This window comes from Orycteropus afer, unplaced genomic scaffold (assembly GCF_000298275.1).
Source record: "Orycteropus afer afer isolate SDZICR_OR568_19922 unplaced genomic scaffold, OryAfe1.0 scaffold00606, whole genome shotgun sequence".
Lineage (NCBI taxonomy): Eukaryota > Metazoa > Chordata > Mammalia > Tubulidentata > Orycteropodidae > Orycteropus > Orycteropus afer.
Window position 1 is genome coordinate 602,283 of NW_006922193.1, and position 20,949 is coordinate 623,231.

Here is a 20,949-nt window from a genome sequence, read left to right on the forward strand (position 1 = left end):
CATTGTACTAGAATTATTTTATTTTACATACACAATTCACTCAGAAGCCCAAGGTATACACTTGGTAAAAATGGAGCTGTTTTGGTTGGACGATGGGAGACCCACTGAGCCCCCACTCCCTCTACCCCCTTTCTCAGTCCCAGCTCCACTTAGCACCTATGAAACTCCACACTAGCAGTTTTAACAAATGAAATATTTGTTGAAAGATTTATTATTGTTATTTTTAAACAAATTAATAAGTATTATAAATGTTCTCAGTTTTCATTTCTAATGTGATAAATATTGATAAATACAGCCCACAACAAATGCCTTTGGGGTCCTCCATAGCTTTTAAGATTGGGGAAAGGTCCTGAGAACAAAATGTTTGAGAATAGCTGCTCTACATCACTGTTCTGCCACCATTCCCTGCAAACTACTCTCAAACTAATCATGTCTCAGTGTTTCTGAGGGGAAGAGGAGATAATAACAGACACATTTGCCTACAATTCTAAGCCTTTTACAGGTATTAACTCATTTGATCCTCATATAATGTGTGGAGGCAGATACTACTTTATCCCCCATTTACATATGAAGCTCAGAAAGGTTAAGAAACTCACCCATGGTCACACAGCTAAGAAGTGGTAGAATCAGGATCCAACCAAGCTAATCTGGCTCAGAGTCCATGCTTTTATCCTCGAGGTTCAAGAGCCAAATTATTAGTTACATATGCTCACTACACCATATCCGATCCATGTGACATTTACATTCCAACACTCATCTTTGAAAGGAGTTTTGGTAGCATAATGCCTGTGGCATCTGACTGCTAACCAGAAGGTTGGTGGTTCAAACCTACCAGCCACTCCATGGAAGCAAGACTGTACAATCAACTTCCGTAAAGATTTACCACTTCAGAAACTCAATGGGGGTCGCTATGAGTTGGAATTGACTCAATGGCAGTGGATTTGGTTTGGTTTTGATTAGCTAGCTGTCTTTGATGTACCAACACAGTGATTTTCAATCAGGCCTTTTGGCTAAGATCAAGTGTAGTATCTGTTCTTAAGGGAGCTCTGGTCGTGTAGTACCTAAGGAATTTGACTGCTAACCAGAAGACTGGCAGTTCAAACCCACCAGCCACTCCTCTGAAGGAAGATTGGACAATCTACGTCCATAGAGACATTGCCTCAAAAGCTCAAGGAGGGGTTGCTATGAGTCGGGATCCACTCAACAGCAATGAGTTTGGTTTTTGGTTTATGGTACTTTCTCCTGCAGTTTGAAATTGTGTGGGGTATCATTTTAGGTGTCTATCTTAGCCTTGGTTCTCTAGAGGAGCAAAACCAGTGAAGTGTATATATAAATATATAGCAAGAAATTTATTTTAAGGAAATGGTTCATGCAATTGTGGAGGCTGGCAAGTCCTAAATCTGCGGGTCAGGTGGCAGGCTGGAGGTTTCTGACTCACATAGTAGAAGGAGATGACAAACTCAAAATCTGCAGGTGAGGCAGCAGGCTGCTGCCTCATGGGATTGTAGGAGCTGGTGAATCAAAAATCTACAGATCAGATGTCAGGCTGGTGGCTTACATATCAAAAACCAGAGGTCTGAGGATATTAAGGTAGAGGCAGGATCAAGGCAGGGAGAACTTTGCCAGACCAAATTCAACCCATTGCTGTTGTATCACTTTTGACTCATAATGACCCAAAAGAATAGAGCAGAACTGCCTCAGGATTTGCAAGACTATACATCTTTAGTATGGAAGCAGATTACTACATCTGGTGGGTTCAAACCACCAACCTTTGGGTTAGCCGCCTAGCATTTAACCACTGTACAACAAGGACTCCTTTGCCAAAATATCCATATATATTGGATGAAGGCCACACCCCCAAGGAAAAAGCCCTTTCAATTGAATGGTTGATCACATAAGATCACAAAATGGAGGATGATTATATAACATCTGCCAAGGCACGGAGAATCATGGCCTGGCCTAGTTGACACATATCCTTACTAACAATGACTAAGAGTGTTACTGCCTTTTATTGAGGGATGTGGGAGAGCCAGGATGCTAGCCATACTGAAATGAGGGAAACTCCCAACAGAGAACTTCCTACTAAAATGCAATAATATCCCCTTTCAGAAACACTGCAAGACCTAAGAAAGATCCAAGAAGAGTTTTGAAAACTTGGCAGATTGGCTGGTAATAGAATCAATAAAGGACTTTGAAGTTTTCTTGAATACACCAATGAACAACAGTCTGCTTAGCCTAAGCATCTAGAACATCCAAGGAGGGACAGTTCAGCTTTTTCCTTCTTCTGCAGGGATCCAGTTTAGTCAATTTACCTGTATCATTCATACATATAATTCCCTGCCATGGGTGTACCATGGATCTAGGGAGAGAGAACTGAGGCACTAGTGTTAAAATGGACAGGCTTGACAAGGGACAAGGTTGTAGTCACTTCTTGGCCACAGCCAGTTACCCTGTGGGCTTGGTACCATAGTCACAGGGGACATCAGCTCAATTAGCATAAAGTACTACACAAAACATTGTTCCACATCCAACTTGGCAAGTAGCGACTGGGATCTTAAAAACTTGCAAGTGGCCATCTAGATGCAACAATGGGTCTCTCCTCATCCAGAGCAAAGAAGAATGAAAAAAAAACAAAGATTCATAGAAACAATTAGTCCAAGCAACTGGTACAACATGTTATCCTCAGCCTATATGATTATGAGGCCAGAAGAACTAGATGGTGCCCAGCTACCACTGTCAACCACTTGGAGGGGGATCTATGAAGGAGATCCTGGATAGAGTGGGAGAACAATGTGGAACAAAACTCAAAATCATTAAAAAAGGGGGGTGGCAGTTTTCCTGGTCTGATAGAGCCTGATGGAACCACTGATACTATCACCCCTAGCTGGCTTTCAGGTCTGGAATTGAACCCACTTTTGTGGCTTCCAACCAAACAAAAGACAGGCATATGAGCTGAACATTTACATTAGGTAGATATACTCCTTTGAGAGAACAATCATGGGAGAATAGAAGGGCTGTGTATGCACAGAGAGACAGCTCAGGTGGCAGGAGTGCATGGAGGGAAGGACACAGGAAAGAGGTAACTATGAGAAGGAGGTGGGAAGAGAGATGTTGCATTGTGATAAATTGTAGTCAATGTCATGAGACAAAGTGTGTGTGAGCAGCTGTATGGAAAGTGAATTTGCTCTGTCAACTTTCACCCAAATCTCAATTAAAAAAAAAAAAAAAAAATCACCAAGGAGCCAAGGAATAGAAGCTGAGGAGATAAGGACCTTCACCCAGTGTCAACAGAGAGAAAAAGCCTTCACCTAGAGCTGATGGTATTTCAGACTTCTAGCCTTCTAAACTGTGAGAAAATAAATATCTGTTTGTTAAAGGCAAAAAAAAAATGGATAGGCTTCCTCTTAGCTGGTGCTCATTCTCCAGATTTAGGGGTTGGGGGAATCTTCTTGGGGATACTTTGAAGAGAAAGGAAGAAGGGCAAAAGTTACTCTTTACCTTAGGGATAAGTCTTATTCTTAGACTGTGACAATAAATCTGGGTAAATTTTATTGAATTTCATGCCACCTTATTGGCTCATCTTACTGTATTGTATATAACAATCTGATAAGTGCAACATAATGCCCCAGCTATTGAATAGATCTTCCCGGGGGCGGGGGGGGGGGGGGGCAGGGTTTAGGCTTTGTTTTCCCTTTGAAAATTTTACCACAACAGATTACATTTGTGATGTGCTCTTTGTCTGCCTTCATGAGCTACTGGAAAATGTGAGGCTTAGCATCTGAGGACAAAATGTCCCTTCATTTAAACTGCATCAGTTCCTGCTGCCTTTTCAGTACAGTCCCTAGCAACCATGCTCTGGGTGGCACTTCACTCTCTGTGGTTGGACCTTCTCCCTTTTCCCATGTTCTTGGCCATCTAGAGCATCAGAGGGTAAGTATCTGGGTCCCATGTGATAAGACAACAGGTATCAGTGGATTTCACTGCATGGTCCAAGCTCTGTCTCTCTCAAGAAATAAAGCCATGAAAGGCTGTATATTAGTTTCCTGTGGTTGCTGTGACAATGGACCAAATTCTGTGTGACTTAAAACAATACAAATTAATTTTCTCATAGTTCTGAAGGCTAGAAGTCCAAAATCAAGGCCATTCAGGGCCTGCTCTCTCTGAAACTTCTAGGGAGGAATTCATTCTATGCCTTTCTCCTAGCTTCCTGTCTTGTTGGTGATCTTCAACGTTTCTTCTCTTGTAAACACATCACCTTCACCTCTGCCTCTGCCTTGACATGGCATTACATTACATTCTCCCTGTGTCTCTTCTTCTCTTCTTGTAAAGGCACCAGGCATATTCCACTAGGGTCCATGCTAATCCAGCATGACCTCATCTTATCTTGATTACATCTGCAAAGACTCTGTTTGCAAATGAAGGTCTGCTCACAGGTACTGGGGTTTAGGAATATTACATATCTTTGGGGAAAATCACATTCAAACTATCACAGGCTGTAAGGCCAACCACTCGTTTTGGCTTCTTCAGCAAAATGGCAATATTTGCCAAGCTGGTCTTTTAGGCATCCCACCCTTATATCTCCTAGGCCCATTACTCATCTTTGGGAAGCTGTGAGGCCATCTTGTTACCCTGTTCATCCTAACATTGTATGTCCTTAGAGACCATCTATCTTCTAAAGGTATGAGGGATTTCTTCTGTCAAGAGAAGAGGAAGGCACAGGCAGCTCCAAAGACAGTCCTATGTTGGGTCAACTCTCAGCACCGCCACTTACTAGCTCTGTGACCTTGGACAAGGTACTTAGTCCCACCATCCTCCTTCTTCCTCCTCTATACAGTGGAGATGATAACAATGCCTACCTTAGATGATTGCTGGGAGGATTACTAGTAAATACATGTCTTATGCTTAGCACAGCACTGGGTATATTGTGATGTGCTCCATGAAAGTGAGCTACCCTTCCAATCAGGGATAGACACTGTCATGGATTGAATTGTGTCCCCAGAAAATATGTATCAAGTTGGCTGGGCCATGATTCTTAGTGCTTTGGTAGTTATGCAATGATGAGGTCATCAGCCAATCAGCTGCAAGGGGATTAGGGTAAAATGCAACACCCTTACTCAGGTCACATCCCTGATCTAATGTAAAAGGAGTTTCACTGGGATGTGACCTGTATCACCTTATCTTACAAGAGATAAAAGGAGAGAGAAGAAAGCAGAGAGGAGGGACCTGACAACTATCAAAAAAGAAGAGTAGGGAGTAGAGCATATCATTTGGACCCAGGTTCCCTGAACTCAGAACTTCCTAGACCTAGGGGAAGATGAAGCAAAGACACATGGAGATCTTCATGGGACATTGGGCCCACAGATGTTGAAAGGTGACAAGGGCCTTCCCCTAGATCCAATAGAGAGAGACAGCCTTTCCCTAGATCTGTTGTTGTTGCTGTTGTCGTTAGGTGTAGTCAAGTCAACTCCACCTCATAGTGACCCTGTGTACAAGAGAATGAAACACTGCCCAATCTTGTGCCAGCCTCACAATCTTTGCTATACTTGAGCCCATCCTTGCAGCCACTGTGTCAATCCATCTGGTTGAGGGTCTTCCCCTTTTATGCTGACCCTCTACTTTACCAGGCATGATGTCTTTCTCCAGAGAATGATCCCTCTGATCACATGACCAAAGTAGGTGAGATGAAGTCTGACCATTCTCGCTTCCAAGGAGCATTCTGGCTTCACTTCTTCCACGGCAAATTTGTTTGTTCTTCTAGCAGTCCATGATATTTTCAGTATTCTTCACAATTCAAATACATCAACTCTTCTTTGGTCTTTCTTATTCACTGTCCAGTTTTCACATGCATGTGAAGTGATTGAAAATACCATGGCTTGGGCACACCTTAGTCTTCAAAGTGACATCTTTGCTTCTTAACACTATAAAGAATTCTTTTGTGGTAGATTTGTCCAGTGAAATATTGATGTCTGATTTCTTGACTGCTGCTTCCATGAGTGTTGATTGTCGATCCAAATAAAATCAAAACCCTGACAACTTCTATCATTTCCCCATTTATGGTGATATTGCTTATTGGTGCAGTTGTGAGGATTTTTGTTTACTGAGATATAATTCATACTGAAGACTGTAGTCATTGATCTTCATCAGTAAGTCCTTTAAAAAAAATTCATTGCCATGGAGTCAATTCCGACTCATGGAGTGACCTCTCCTTGGGTTTCTGAGGTGGTAGCTCTATGGAAATAGATTGCCCAGTCTTCCTTCTGAGGAGTGGCTGGTGGGGTTAAACTGCCAGCCTTCTGGTCAGCAGACAAATGCCTTAGGCACTACACCACCAGAGCTCCGAAGTGCTTCAAGTCATCTTCATTTTTAGCAAGCAAGGTTGTGTCATCTGCATATCACAAGTTATTAATGAGTTTTCCTCCAATCCTGATGTCACATTCTTCTTCATATAGTCAAGCTTCTCAGACTATTTGCTCAGCATAAAGATTGAATAAGTATGGTAATAGGATACAACCCTGATGCATACCCTTCCTGATTTTAAACCATGCAGTTTCCCCTTGTTTTGTTCAAATAACAGCCTCTTTGTTTATGTACAGGTTACTCATGAGCACAATTAAGTGCTCTGGAATTCCCATTCTTTGCCATGTTATCTGTAATTTGTTATGATCCACACAGTTGAATGCTTTTGCATAGTTAATAAAACACAAATGAACATCTTCTGATATTCTTTGTTTTCAGCCAAGACCCATCTGACATCTGCATTGTATCCCTCATTCCACATCCTCTTCTGAATCCAGCTTGAATTTCTGGAAGTTCATTGTCAATTGTACTGCTATAACAATTTTTGAATTATCTTCAGCAAAATTTTACTTGTGTGTGCTATTAATGATATTGTTTGATAATTTCCATATTCTGTTGGATCACCTACCTTTGGAATGGGCACAAATATGGGTCTCCTTCAGTAGGTTGGCCAGGTAGCTGTCTTCCAAATTTCTTGGCATAGATGAGTAAGCAGCATCTTATGATAATGATGATGAGTGCTGCATCTGTTTTTTGAAACATCTCAATGGGTATTCCGTCAATTCTTGGAGCCTAGTTTTTTGCCTACGCCTTCAGTGCAGCTTGGACTTCTTTCAATACCATTGATTTGTAATCATATGATACTTCCTGAAATCGTTGGATATCAATCAATTCTTTTTTGGTACAGTGTCTCTTCTTTTGATGCTTCCTGCATCATTCAATATTTTGCCCATAGAATCCTTCAGTATTGCAACTTGAAGCTTGAATTTTTTTCTTCAGTTCTTTCAGCTTGAGAAATACCAAGCATGTTCTTCCTTTTGATTTTCTAAGTCTTTGCACATTTCATTATAATACTTGGCTTTGCCTTCTTGAGCTGTCCTTTGAAAACTTCTGTTCAGCTTTTTTATCTTGTCATTTCTTCCATTCACTTTAGTTGCTCACCATTTAAGAGCAAGTTTCAGAGTCTCTTCTGACGTTCATTTTTGCCTTTCGTTTTCTTTATTGTCTTTTTAATGATATTTTGCTTTCTTCATGTATGATGTTCTTGATGTCATCTCACAACTCATCTAGTTTTTGCAATTTGGTGTTCAATGTGTCAAATTTATTCCTCAGATGATCTCCAAATTCAGCTGGGATGTAATCAAGGTCATATTTTGACTCTCATGGATTTGTTTTAATTTTCTTCAGCTTCAACTTGAACTTGCATATGAGCAACTGATGGTCTGGTCCACAGTCACTCCTGGCCTTGTTTTGACTAATGATATGGAGCTTCTAAATCTCCTCTTTCCACAGTTGTTGTCAATTCCTGCATATTCCATCTCACAAGGTCCACATGTATAGCTGTCATTTTTGTTGTTGAAAAAGAGGTATTTACAATGAATAAGTCATTGGTCTTGCAAAATTATAACATGCAATCTCTGGTGTTATTTCTATCACTGTTGTTATTGTTGTTATTTGACGTCGAGATGGCCCCGACTCATAGCGACCCCTCCTTGAGTTTCCAAGGCAGTATCACTACAGAAGTAGGATTGTGCAACCTTCCTTCCAAGGAGTGGCTGGTGGGTTTGAACCACCAGCCTTCTGGTTAGCAGTCAAGCTAGCACCGTATTTTTCAACTACAGATGATTCCTTGTTTCCAACTTTTGCATTCCAATCACCAGTAATCATCATTACATCTTGATTGCATGTTTTGTTGATTTCAGACTGCAAAAGCTGTTAAAAATCTTCAATTTCTTCCTTTGGCTTTAGTGGTTGGGGTGTAAATTTGAATAAGTAGTATTAACTTGTGTTCCTTGTAGGCATATGGATATTACCCTATCACTGATAACATTGTACTTCAGGATAGATCTTGAAACAGTCTTTGTGATGAAGAATGTGATGCTATTTCCCCCCAATTTGTCATTCCTGGCATAGTTGATCATATGATTATTTGACTCAAAATGGACAAAGCCAGTCCATTTCAACTCACTAATACCTAAGATATCAATCTTTATGTGTTCCATTTCATTTTTGACAACTTACAATTTTCCTACATTCATTTTAGTACACTCCACTTTCCAGTTATGAATGGATATTTGCAGCTGTTTCTTCCCATTTTGAGTCATGCCACATCATCAAATGGAGGTCCTGAAAGCTATACTCCATCCACATCATTACAGTCAACTCTGCTTTGAGGAGGCAACTCTTCCCCAGTTGCATTTTGAGTGCCTTCCAACTGAGGAGCTCATCTTACTGCACTATATCAAACAATATTTCAGGACTATTCATAAAATTTTCCAGAAATATATTAGACAGTGTTTCACTGTAATTCATACCATTTTCACTGGCCAATTTTTTTTTTTTTTTTACAAAGTGGGTGGCCCTTTCCATCTTCCCAGAGTGTCACCACTGAAACCTGTCCATCATGGGTGACCCTGCTGGTAATTGAAATACCAGTGACACAGCCTCCAGTTTCACAGCAACACACAAGTCACCACAGTACAACAAACTGATAGACAAGTGGTGGTCCCTTAGAGCTAGCACCCTGAATTTGGACTTCTAGCCTCTAAACTATGAGAGAATAAATCTCTGTTTATTAAAGTCATTCACCTGTGGTGTTTTTGTTATAGCAGCACTAGATGACTAAGACAAATACACACCAAAGTATGAATGTCAGTTGTTCTGAATGCAGAGATTAGCAGTGACTTTACTTACTTTTGCTTATCTCTAGTTTTCATGGGATCTGTCGTGGCATACTGCCTAAGGCATTTGACTGCTAACCAGAAGGTTGGTGGTTCAAACCTATCAGGCACTCCTCAGAAGGAAAACTGGGCAATCTGCTCTCATAGAGATACTGATTTGCAAACCCAAGGAGGACTCATAGCAAATGAGTCAGAAATGACTAGACGGCAGTGATATTTTTGTTTTGTTTTGTTTTGCTTTTGAGTGTTCATTACTTAAGAATAAGTTGTTTTAAAAATAACAAAGAAAATAAGCAGACCAAGGGAAGGGGCACCACTTTGCTAGAGAAGCTCCCTGTTGATGCTGGCAGTCCATGGGAATCAGACACTGATGTCCTCAGCCTGTTCTCAGACATCAGTAGGCACTTCTGCTAATCAAGAAGCAACACATTTGACCCCTGGTTCTTTCTAAAACTCTGATGATTTTGCTCCAGAGCAATCCAGTTGCATTACTGTATAAGTGGTGTGTAATTTGGAACTGGCCTGTTGTGAATACATATGTTGGTGGATTCTTTCCATACTTATTGGAGGAAAATACCAGGAATTACAAATGCCCCTTCCTCTTAAAGCCAACTCTCTGCATACTTGGCTGACCAGTCTTCCTGCCTACCCAGCTCTCACCTTGCTTTTGCTCACCTGTTGGTGAGAGACCTCCCTTCTGGACAGCAGTGATCCCCTGACAACAGTGGGCACTTGAGCAACATGCACAAGGGTTAGGAGTTTGACAAAAGGCAGCGTCCAGGACCTCTGACCCTGAAAGAGGCACCCTCCTGCCTTGTCCCCTCTCAGAGAGGGTTTCAACACTGGCTCACTGTGCCCTTCCTTCGTTTTCTTTCCACACTTCCACGAGCCAACTTCTTTCCTTCTTTTGTTGTTGATGTTTCAAAAACTAGATTGCAAAAATAGCAGAAATCTAAAACAAAAATCTCTCTTAATTTTGTCCACTGATTCAATCATTATTTTTATTTGTCAATAGTGCCTCCTGGTTCCTGCCCATGTGCATGTTCATTCTTACATATTTGTAGTAATGAAGAAAGTAGAATTGGACACTCTTCACCACATATTGTACCAAGTATATATTTCCATTTTGCTAGCTTTTATTAATATTATTATTTATTGGTATATCTTCTCTCTTCCCTGCCCCTCCTTCACCCTAGTGTATCCTTCTCCACCTTCCTCAGTACCCATGCATCCAGCATACAAAGAGAAGGGATTTTTTTCTATGATTTTCAGAAGCTTGTTTAATCACCCAGGACAGGATCATCTCTATAATTCAAGCACCCATTTCCTTTTTTGGTTGTAGAGTGGCCAGAGAAAGAGAAGCCTCACAAACCCCCAGCCCTGCTTTAGCTCCCCACCTCTACTTTTCCTTTCCTCCCCCACAGCAGTGTTGTCCAGAACTTAGGCATCTCAGCCTACTTGAACCAAGATGAGCAGATGAACAGTGACTCAGAGACAGTGCAATGAAAGAGGTCTGTTGCTTTTGCACCCTGAGGTCCATGTACCCAACGTGGACCACCAGACCCTCTCAACTTGCCAGCTGCTTCCTGTTTACCCTGTGTTTACACTTGAATTTATCATAGCTTTGTCATCTTCATAAGCATGACAAGGAGTATTGGCACACTCTCTTCTGAGGATCACCCCTTCACTTGCTCAGTAGGGTGGTAGACCTACTAGTACCTGAGGGCCAGCTACTCTGCCCCTGATCTGCCCACAATTCCTCTCTGACTGTGAACAGGTGCTCAGTTCCCCAGAATCTGAGTGTGTCTGAGCATATGCCCCTCACCCTGCCTTCCATGAGAAGCCTAATCAGCCAATGCTAGGGAATCCCTCTTTTTTCTTGGCCCAAGAAAACCAAGGTTGATCTGGTTATGCTGTTCTCATTTGCATCTTTTTCTTGGCCCCAAACGCTTTAATATAGAACTGGCATCACTAATCTTAAGATTCAGTTGTAGCCCTCTAGGGTCACCCTTTGGGCAGTTCTGTTGCTGATGTTCACCTACTCCTCCTGAGTAAATGGGGAGCAAGCATTGGGGCTCCATGGGGTAAAAGATAATGTGTTACTTCTCAAAATCTCACAGAAATGGCCTTTCTTCAGGTTCACAATCTCCTTCCCTCCTTTCACCATTTCTCCAAAAATAGGTATCAAAACTTATTTTAAAGGCACTTGATATGAAAAATACTGAGAAATTCTCAGTTTATTTAAAACCTCAAGTTTCATCAGATGATTTCTCTATAAGAGCTAAGCACTTTCATTCTTCACCTTCTTGGGAAAATAGTCAAAGCTGAACATTTACTTGCAGATGAACTCATTTATTTTTCCAGTATCTTTTCCCTCTCTTACTTCTTTTGTACAAGTTACCAGCTGACTTTCTGGATTAATTGATTAATCATACAGGCAGGAGATCCCAATGCAGATAGTGTGGTTGAGATGGAGGCATCTACCTGTAGTCTTTAAACCTTCTTCCTCTCCCTTGAACCTTCATTTCCATGGCACCAACAAACATTCCATGGGGCTTCCAATTTGGCAAGACTGTAGTCAATGTGATTTAAAAAAAAAAAAAAAATGTTTCCCAAAAGTCTTTAAGATACAATGGGAATTTTTAATGCTAGTTTTTTTCCTTTAATATACAAATCAGTTTGGAAAATCAACGTAAAAGTAGAGACAGCCCTTATTAACCACATGTAATGAGGCCACCCTCTGTGATGGGGCAGGATATGGGAAAGTCCAAGTGCAGTGGGCTGGGAGACCCACTTCTGGAAGGTGGCTGATGGGAAGACCCTGTAGAAAACATCAGGGTGACAGAGCTGACCTGCTCAAGTCTAAGAGCTCAGGAAGTCTGGGAGGGAGCAAAAGCCTTCTAGACCAGCAAGCAAGGCAGGCCAAGGTCAGCACCAGAAGTACCAAAACAAGTAGAGTGACAGAAAGGGAACTAGACCCTCCAAGGTGGGCAGCTGGCAACTTGAATGACTTCAATGACTCAGGTGGGGGAGAGCCATCTACTTTGCAGGTGAGGCAGTTCACCAGGCAGCACTCAGGACCTATTCTACCTGGCCCTCTACATGTCTGGCTATTGGTGTGCTTAGAGCCAGAGGCAGGCTCACCTCATAGATTCCCATGTCTCAAATCTAGCAGAAGACAGATGAATTAGCTTAGAAACCAGGCCAACAGGATATACACACACACCCAAAAAAAAAAAAAAACAGTTGCTGTGGAATCAATTCTAACTCATGGCCATATGTACCAGAGTAGAACTGCTCTATAGGGTTTTCAGTGACTGAGTTTTTAGAATTAGTTTGCCAGGCCTTTCTTTCAAGGAATATCATAGTGGACTCAAACCTCAAACCTTCCATTTAGCAGCAGAGTAGCATAGTTCTCAACCATTTGCACTGCCCAGGGATTATCAGCCATCAGGGAAGTGTTAATTTTCTTCATGAAGAGTAACCATGAGTCTCTTCAGAATACACATCATTTTCTAATTTTGAGATACTAGAGATGAGGAAAATATTCATGCTGCAAAGCAGTTTCCACATTTTAGCTTAGAAGATTGACTCCGGTAGTCTGAAGATAGGAGCTCTGGTAGCGTAGTGCCTAAGGCATATGGCTGCTAACCAGAAGGCTGGAGGTTCACACTCACCAGCCACTTCTCAGGAGGAAGGTTGGGCAATCTACTTCCATACTGATACCACCTCGGAAACCCAAGGAGGGGTCGCCATGAGTTGGATATGACTCAACAGCAGGGGGTTAGTCTGAAGATGGAGGGCTGTTGAAATAGCCTGTATCCCCCTCCTCCACTTAAGCTGCCCTAATTCCTCAGCCTTGGCTATTAACCAAAAAAAATGTCCACGAACCCACTTGACACTCCACAGGAGAAAGATGAGGTCATCTACTTCTGTAAAGATTACAGCCTTGGAAACACTATGAGCCAGTTCTACTCTCCTATAGCGTTGCTATAAGTAAGAATCAACTCTTTGACAATGGAGTTTAATTACTTGCCCATCAAGTCACAGCATGAGTTCCCTGCTAGAGAGGAATGACTTGCTATGGTGACAAACTTGAATGGTGTAATGGTTAAAGTTCTGTTTAGCAGTTATGATGTAGTTTGGGAGTTATGTAATGATGTAGTCATCCCCCATTTTGTGATCTGATACAATGTAATCACCTCCATGATGAGATCTTCTATTAGTAGCCAATCAATTGCAAGGAAGTTTCCTTGGAGGTTTTGTCTGTCTCCAATATATTGATGGATATTCCAGCAAGGGTCTATGTTGCTGTTGATTCTGCATTTGGCTCATCATCATCTGACCTCCAATTCTTGGGATATGTCAGCCTCCATCGCCTGTGAATGAAATGAATTGACACGATGGATTCAACAATGGGCTCAAGCATAGTAAAGATTGTGAGAGTGGTGCAGGACCAGGCAGTGTTTTGTTCTATTTTACTATGAATCAGAGCTGACTCAACAGCACCAAAGAAAAACAATGGCCTGTAAGCCAGCAGCCTGACATCCTATTTGCCTATCTTGGACCCATCAGCCTCTGTAGACTGTGAACCAGCAAACTCCCATGTGATCTGATGATCTTGGGTTCATTAGGCCCTTCAGCTAAGTCAGAGAAATCTCTGGCCTAATGCCTGGTGCATGGTCTTGGAACTTGCCAGCTTCCACAACCACATGAGCCATTTCCTTGAGACAAATATCTATCTCTGTCTAAATATATATACATATGTATGTGTGTGTTTTGCTTCTCTAGAGAATCCAGCCTAAGACAGTTGTGGAAATAATACCACATATTCATAAATAAAATTATAACAACATTCTTCCCCCACCCGCCATTTACCTGATATCCCTTCCCCTAAGATGTCTACCATCTTTGTCTAAGAAGACACCTAGATACAGTTCCTAAATGGTTAGTCTTAGTTGTTTGGATCTGAGCTAAAAGAATTTTATCATAAGTGACTAGTGACACAGATGTTGTCCCATGTGTCTGCCTCCCTGAGGAATTTCAGATGGAGCCCTTTGTCAGTATTCTTGGAAAGCATAAACTACATTTGGTAGTTCTGAGAATTCTGGCAGCAAACAGCTAAAAACTAGTTTGCTCATTTTAAGTCTGTTCATCTAAGGAAGAGAAATAAAATTTGAACCAAAAGAAAACAATTATTCCAGACCCTGAGGCTGCTATGACCACAGGAAGAAAGTATTCAGACCCCCATCCCCTCCATGCCGATGTACCAAAGCAGTTTTTCTTCTTGAGATACGGTGTGAGGAAAGGCTGCTGTGTTGGCCAAGTCATTGACTGGTTTAGGAATATGGGCACATTCCTAGTCTCTGTGGCCTCCAGGGCCATGGTGGATTTACAACACAAGAACAAAACTTAAGGGTGAGCCAACTGTGCTAATTCTGTTTGGACTTGCTGGGTTTTTTTTTTTTTTTTAATAATATTTTCAGTTTTAGGTGAAAGTTTACACAGAAGTTAGGTTCTCGTTTGACAATGTCTGCCCAAATTGTTCAGTGACATTAGTTACATATATCACAATATATTAACATCCTCTTTAATTGTCTTCTGTTCGTTCCATTTCCAGAACTCTAGTTTCCTTGCCCCTTGTCTTCTCATCTTTGTTTCCAAGTAATTGTTAATATTTTTGTCTCATAATAATGGTTTTTAAGTAGAGCACTTATCTTACAGGTAATATGCTTTATTTTGTGTGCCACCCTGCTATTTCCCTAAAGGGTAATCTCAGGTGATAGGTTCAGTTTTAGGTTTAAAGAGCATCTCTGGGTGATAGTCTCAGAGAATTCTCTATTCTCTACTGTTGCAGTTTGCCTGGTTTTTTTTTTTTTTTTTTTTTTTTAAAGAACTTGAGCATTCTATCCAGGACCATCTATTGTGACCCTGGTCAGAACAGTTAGTGGCTTTTTTTTAAATAGGGTATAAACCTAGTAGTGAGATTGCTGGGTCACAGGATAGATCTATTTCTAGATTATGAGAAAGTACCATATAGTTTTCCATGGTGGTTTTACTATTTTACAGTCTCACTAACCACTGATGGGGTTCCAATCTCACCATATCCTTGCCAGCATTTGTTGTTATCTATTTTATTGTTTGTTTGCTGTTTTTCATCAGTGCCAATTTAGTAGGAGTAAGATGGTATGTCATTATAGTTTTGATCTGCATCTCTCCAATGGCTAATGAACATCTTTCCATATGTTTGTTGGCTGCTTGATTGGATGTCCTCTTTGATGAAAGTTCTGTTCATGTCTTTGCCCATTTTGTGATTGGGTTGTTAGTCTTTTTGTTGTTGAGTTGTTGTAGTTTTCTATAGATTTTAGAGATTAGACCCTGCTTGAATATTTTCTTTCAGAAGGATCAGACAAGGCTAGTCCCCTTGAGGTGGAGGTTAAAGATGTCCCAAATGGCCAATTTTTCCAAACTACTATACCACTCCATCATCTCCAACATCAATTTTTCTTCCACCTTTCAGTTCTCTCCCTTTCCATCCTAGGATTCCATATTTCACTGTAATGTCTCACAGAACTCACTAACTGCCAAGGACATGGCTCATTAAGTGATGGAAGCTGGGCGGCTGGCAAGTCCCAAATCCAAGGGTCAGGCATAGGTCTGGAGGATTCTCCTCATTCATTTGGTTGCAGGGGCTGGTGAACCCAAATTGGTAGATCAGACAAGTGGCAGCTGTCTCAAGTCCAGGAGTGAAATGGTGATGAACCAAATGCAGGATCCAGAGCAAGAGAGAGTGAACTTTCCCAGAACATTCACATATGTACCCTCAAGGAAACTAAGTGGTGACTTGAGTAACATCTTCCAGCAAGATACATCCCATCCTAAACAGGCATAGAAACAAGGATTTACAATACATCACAAAATATGGTGATTATGGCTAGAAGGCCCATATTATTCAATTCATATTAATTTGATCAGGAAAGTGTGTTAATTTTATCAAATGCCTTTTCTGTATCAATTGATACAATTATATAGTTCTTTTCCTTTTTTTTTTAATTTATGTGGTGAATTATTTTTGTGTGGTCTGCACTGCAGACCCTTACTGAATAAGTCATTTCCAAAGATTTTTTTCTGCAGTCTGTTGATTGTCTATTCACTCTTTTAATAACGTCTTTTGATGAGCATAAGTTTTTAATTTTTATGAGGCCCCACTTATCTATTTTATCTTCTGTTTTTGCATTTGTTATGTTTGTTATTATTTTTACAAAAGATTATATTTTTACAAAAGATTAGGCCCCCTAGTTCTCTCCCAGGAATTTTATTATTTAAGTTTAACATTTCAGCCTCCGACATAGTTTTTTTGTATATGTTGTAAGGTATGGGTCTGGTTTCGCTTTTCTGCAGGTCGATATCCAGTTTTACCAGCACCGTTTACTAAAGAGACTGTTTCTGCCCTACTAAATGGACTTTGACCACTTGTCAAAAATCAGATGTTCATAGATATTGTTGTTGCTAATGTTAGGTGTCATTGAGTAGGCTCTGACTCACAGCGACCCTATGTACAACAGAATGAAACACTGACTAGTCCTGCACCATCCTCACAATCTTTTCTATGCTTGAGTCCATTGTCACAGCCACTCTGTCAATCCATCTTTTTTGTTGTTTATAAATGACTGGGTTTAATGCTGAGTTCTCAGTTCCATTCTACTGGTCTTTGTGTCTGTTGTTGAACCAATAGCAGGCTGGTTGTTTTTTGTTTGTTTGCTTGCTTGTTTATTACTGTGGCTGTGTAGCATGTTTTGATATTGAAGAGTGAGGCCTCCTGCTTTGTTCTTTTCTTCAATATTGCTTTGGCTCTTCAAGGTTTTTTTCCTTTCCATATGAAGTCATTAACCTTTCCATTTCAATAAAGAATGTTGTTGGGATTTGTACCAGGATTACATTGAATCTGTAGATTGCTTTTGGTAGAATTGACACTTCATTATATTGTCTTCCAATCCATGAGCATAAGATACCTTTACATTTTTGTACATCTTTTTTAGTTTCTTGTAGTAGTGTTTTATCATTTTCACTGCATAAGTCTTTTATGTCTCTGGTTAGGTTAATTCCTAGGTATTTTATCCATTTGAGCTATTGTAAATGATATCATGTTCTTGATTTATTTTTCAAAGTAGTCTTTGTTAGTATAAAGGAACCAAATGATTTTTTTGTGTTGATACTATACCCTGTAATGTTGCTAAATTCTTCCATAAGTGCCAGTAGTTTTCTTCTAGAATTTTTAGGATCTTCTAAAAATGTATAGAAGCATATAATCTACAAATAGATAAAGTTTTACTTTACAATTTGGATACCTTTTATTTATCTTTCTGGTCTTATTACTCTGGCTAGGACTTCCAGTACAATGTTGAATAAGAGTGATGATAATGGACATCCTTGTTTCATTCCCATTCTCAAAGCCTTTCTCTTTTGAGTATAACGTTGGTATATCTTTATATATACCCTTAATTACACTGAAAAATTCCCATTTTATTTCTTTTTGCTGAGAATTTTTATCAGGAGAGGGTGTTGCATTTTATCAAATACCTTTTCTGCATCAAGATGTATGTTATATATGTATATATATACATACACATGTTGCTGAAGTCTGTTGGCTAGAATTTTGTTGAAATTTTTTGCTTATGTATTCATGAGGGATATGGGTCTGTAATTTTCTTTTTCTATTATGTCTTTGCCTGGTTAAAATATCAGGGTTATACTGGTTTCATATATATAGAAAAGTTTCTATACTTTTGAAGAGCTTGAGTATAATTGGAGTCATCTCTTATCCATATTTTTGGTAGAATTTCCCATTGTATAATCTGATTCTGGGCTTTTTTGTTTTTTTATATATATATATATATATATATATATATTTTATGACATCTTCAATCTCTTTTGTAATGAGTCTGCTTAGACTTTCTACACCTGTGTGTTTTAGTTTAGGTAGGTAGTGCACCTCTAGAAATTTGAGCATTTCATCTAGTTTTTAAATTTATTGGGGTAAAGTTTTTCATAGTAATCTGTTACAATCCTCTTTATATCAATTGGATTAGTTGTGATGGCTCCAGTTTCAGTTCTAATTTGGTTATTTGCCTCTTCTGGTTTCTTTCTTCCTCTTTTCCTCCCTTCTTCTCTCCCTCTCTCTCTCTCTCTCTCTCTCTCTCTGTCTATATATATATATAATTCCCTTTTAGAATCTAGTTAGTGGTTTATCTATTTTATTGATCATTTCATTTTTTGTTTAAGTCTAGGAATTTAAAATTTTCACTTCTGATTTCTCCAGTGACCCAATAGTTGCTTTCTTTCTTTTTTGTCAGTAGTGTGTTATTTAGTTTCCATGTTTTTCTTTCCCTTATTTTTCCTGCTTTTGATTTCTGGCTTCATACCATTGTAGTCAGAGAAGATGCTTTGCATTATTTCAATCTTTTTAAATTTGTTGAGACTTGTTTTGCAATCTAACATATGGCCTCTTCTGGAAATTTTTCCATATGCACTGGAAAAGAATATGTATTTTTCTGATTCTGACTAGAGTCTTCTAGATATGTGTATTGTTGTTGTTGTTGTTATTTGCCGTCGAGTCAGCCCCGACTCATAGCGACCCCTCCTTGGGTTTCCGAGGCAGTATCACTACGGAAGTAGGATTGCCCAACCTTCCTTCCGAGGAGTGGCTGGTGGGTTTGAAACCGCCAGCCTTCTGGTTAGCAGTCAAGTGCCTTAGGCACTATGCTACCAGAGCTCCTAGATATGTGTATTAGGTCAAATTAATTTATGTTTTCATATAATATCTCAATGTTCTTAGTGATCTCCTTTTTGGCTATTTTGTCTCTAATTGAAAGGGGTGTGTTGAAGTCCCCTACTATTATTGTGCACTTGTCTATTTCCCCTTTCATATTAGTCAGTATTTGTTTTGTGCATTTTGGTGCATTGTTCTTAGGTGCATATATATTTATTATTGTTATGCCTTCTTGCTGGATTGACTTTTTTTTACTATTATGTAATGTCTTTCTTTATTTTTTATAATAGATTTTGATTTTAAATCTATTTTATCTGATATCCATATGGCCACTTCTGCTCTTTTTTGCTTACTGGTTGCATGGAATATTTTTCTCCATTCTTTTATTTTCAATTTATTTATGTCTTTAAGTCTAAAGTGTGTTTCTTGTAGAAAACAAAAGGATGAATCATGTTTTATTATGCATCCTGCCTCTCTCCTTTGCATAGGGTGTTTAGACAATTTACATTTAAGGTTATTATCGAAATAAAAGTGTCTACCTTCCTCAGTTTACTATTAATTTTTTGAGTGTTTCATAGCTTCTTTGTTTTTTATTCTGATTTTTTTGTTTTTGTTTGTATTTGGCTGCTTACTGTAATGAACTCTTTTGCTTTCTTCCTTCTTTTCTTCTGACTTCTTTCTTGGTGATTTCTTACCACATACATTAGATTACACAACTTACCATGATGGAGTTCCAATCTCACCATATCCTTGCCAGCACACAACTTACAACTATAACAATGAACAATTAAAACACAACCTTACCATCATAAATCTATTCCTGACATGCTCCTCCCTGTCTCATTTCTGTTGTTATGTATCCTTATATAATATATAACCTACAATCAATAAATTTACTCTGTGTTTATTTCTTAAAAATTTGATATTGTATGATTTGTGAGATTTAATTATTGAGTTTATTCCCTGAAAATATCATATACTTGGTCCTGATGATGACCTGTGTTGTTTAATTTTTTGGAAATCTCTCTATATATCTTATTTGTTATTTATATTTTTCTTGTATGTAGATATGAGTATTTATTTAATGCTCTTTCCTTTTCCTTTGGGGTGGTACTTGCTCCCTTGAGTAGTACTAGCAAAGCTGGTCTAGTAGTGGCAAATTCTCAGAGCTTCTGTGTTTGAAAATTCTTGATTTCTGCCTCATTTTCTAATGACAATTTGCTGGGTAAAGAATTCTTGTTTGGCTATTATTTTTTACTTGGTTTTTTATGTGTCACTCCATTGTCTTCTGGCTTCTAGGGTTTCTGGGAAGAAATCTGCACTGATTCTTATGAAAGACCCTCTGTATGTTATATTGCAACTTTTTTCTCTTGCTGCTTTAAGAATTCTCTCCTTGAGCCAGGACACAAACAGCTATATGTATACCCATGTCCCTCACAGCACCACTCACATTAACAAAGAGATGAAAACAACTTAAGTGCCCATCAACAGAAGAATGGATAACCAAACTATGGTACATACACACAATAGAATGCTATACAACACTAAAGAGTAATGTAGAATCTGTGAAACACAGAATAACATGGATGAACTTGGAGGACATTGTGCTGAGTGAAATAAGTCAATCACAGAAGGAAAAATATTGTATTATTTCACTATTATACAAAGTCAGGCCAGGGTTACAGGTGAGGAGAGACAACTCAGGGACGCCCAAAGTAGCAAGTGGGAAGAGAAGGAGAAAGGGGATTAAAAGCCAGGAAGCCAGAGAGAAGAGCAATCAGTCGAAGGGATTAGGTGAGGAGAGGAAACTCAGGCCGCCCAAAGCAGCAGGACTGGAGAGCAGAAGAAAGGGGATAAAAGCCAGGAACCTGGACAGAAGAGCAGTCAGCCCCAGGGACAACTCAGGGATGCACAAAACAGCAGGGCAGAAGAGCAGGAGAAAGGGGATTAAAAGCCAGGAAGACAGACAGAGGTACAGTCAGC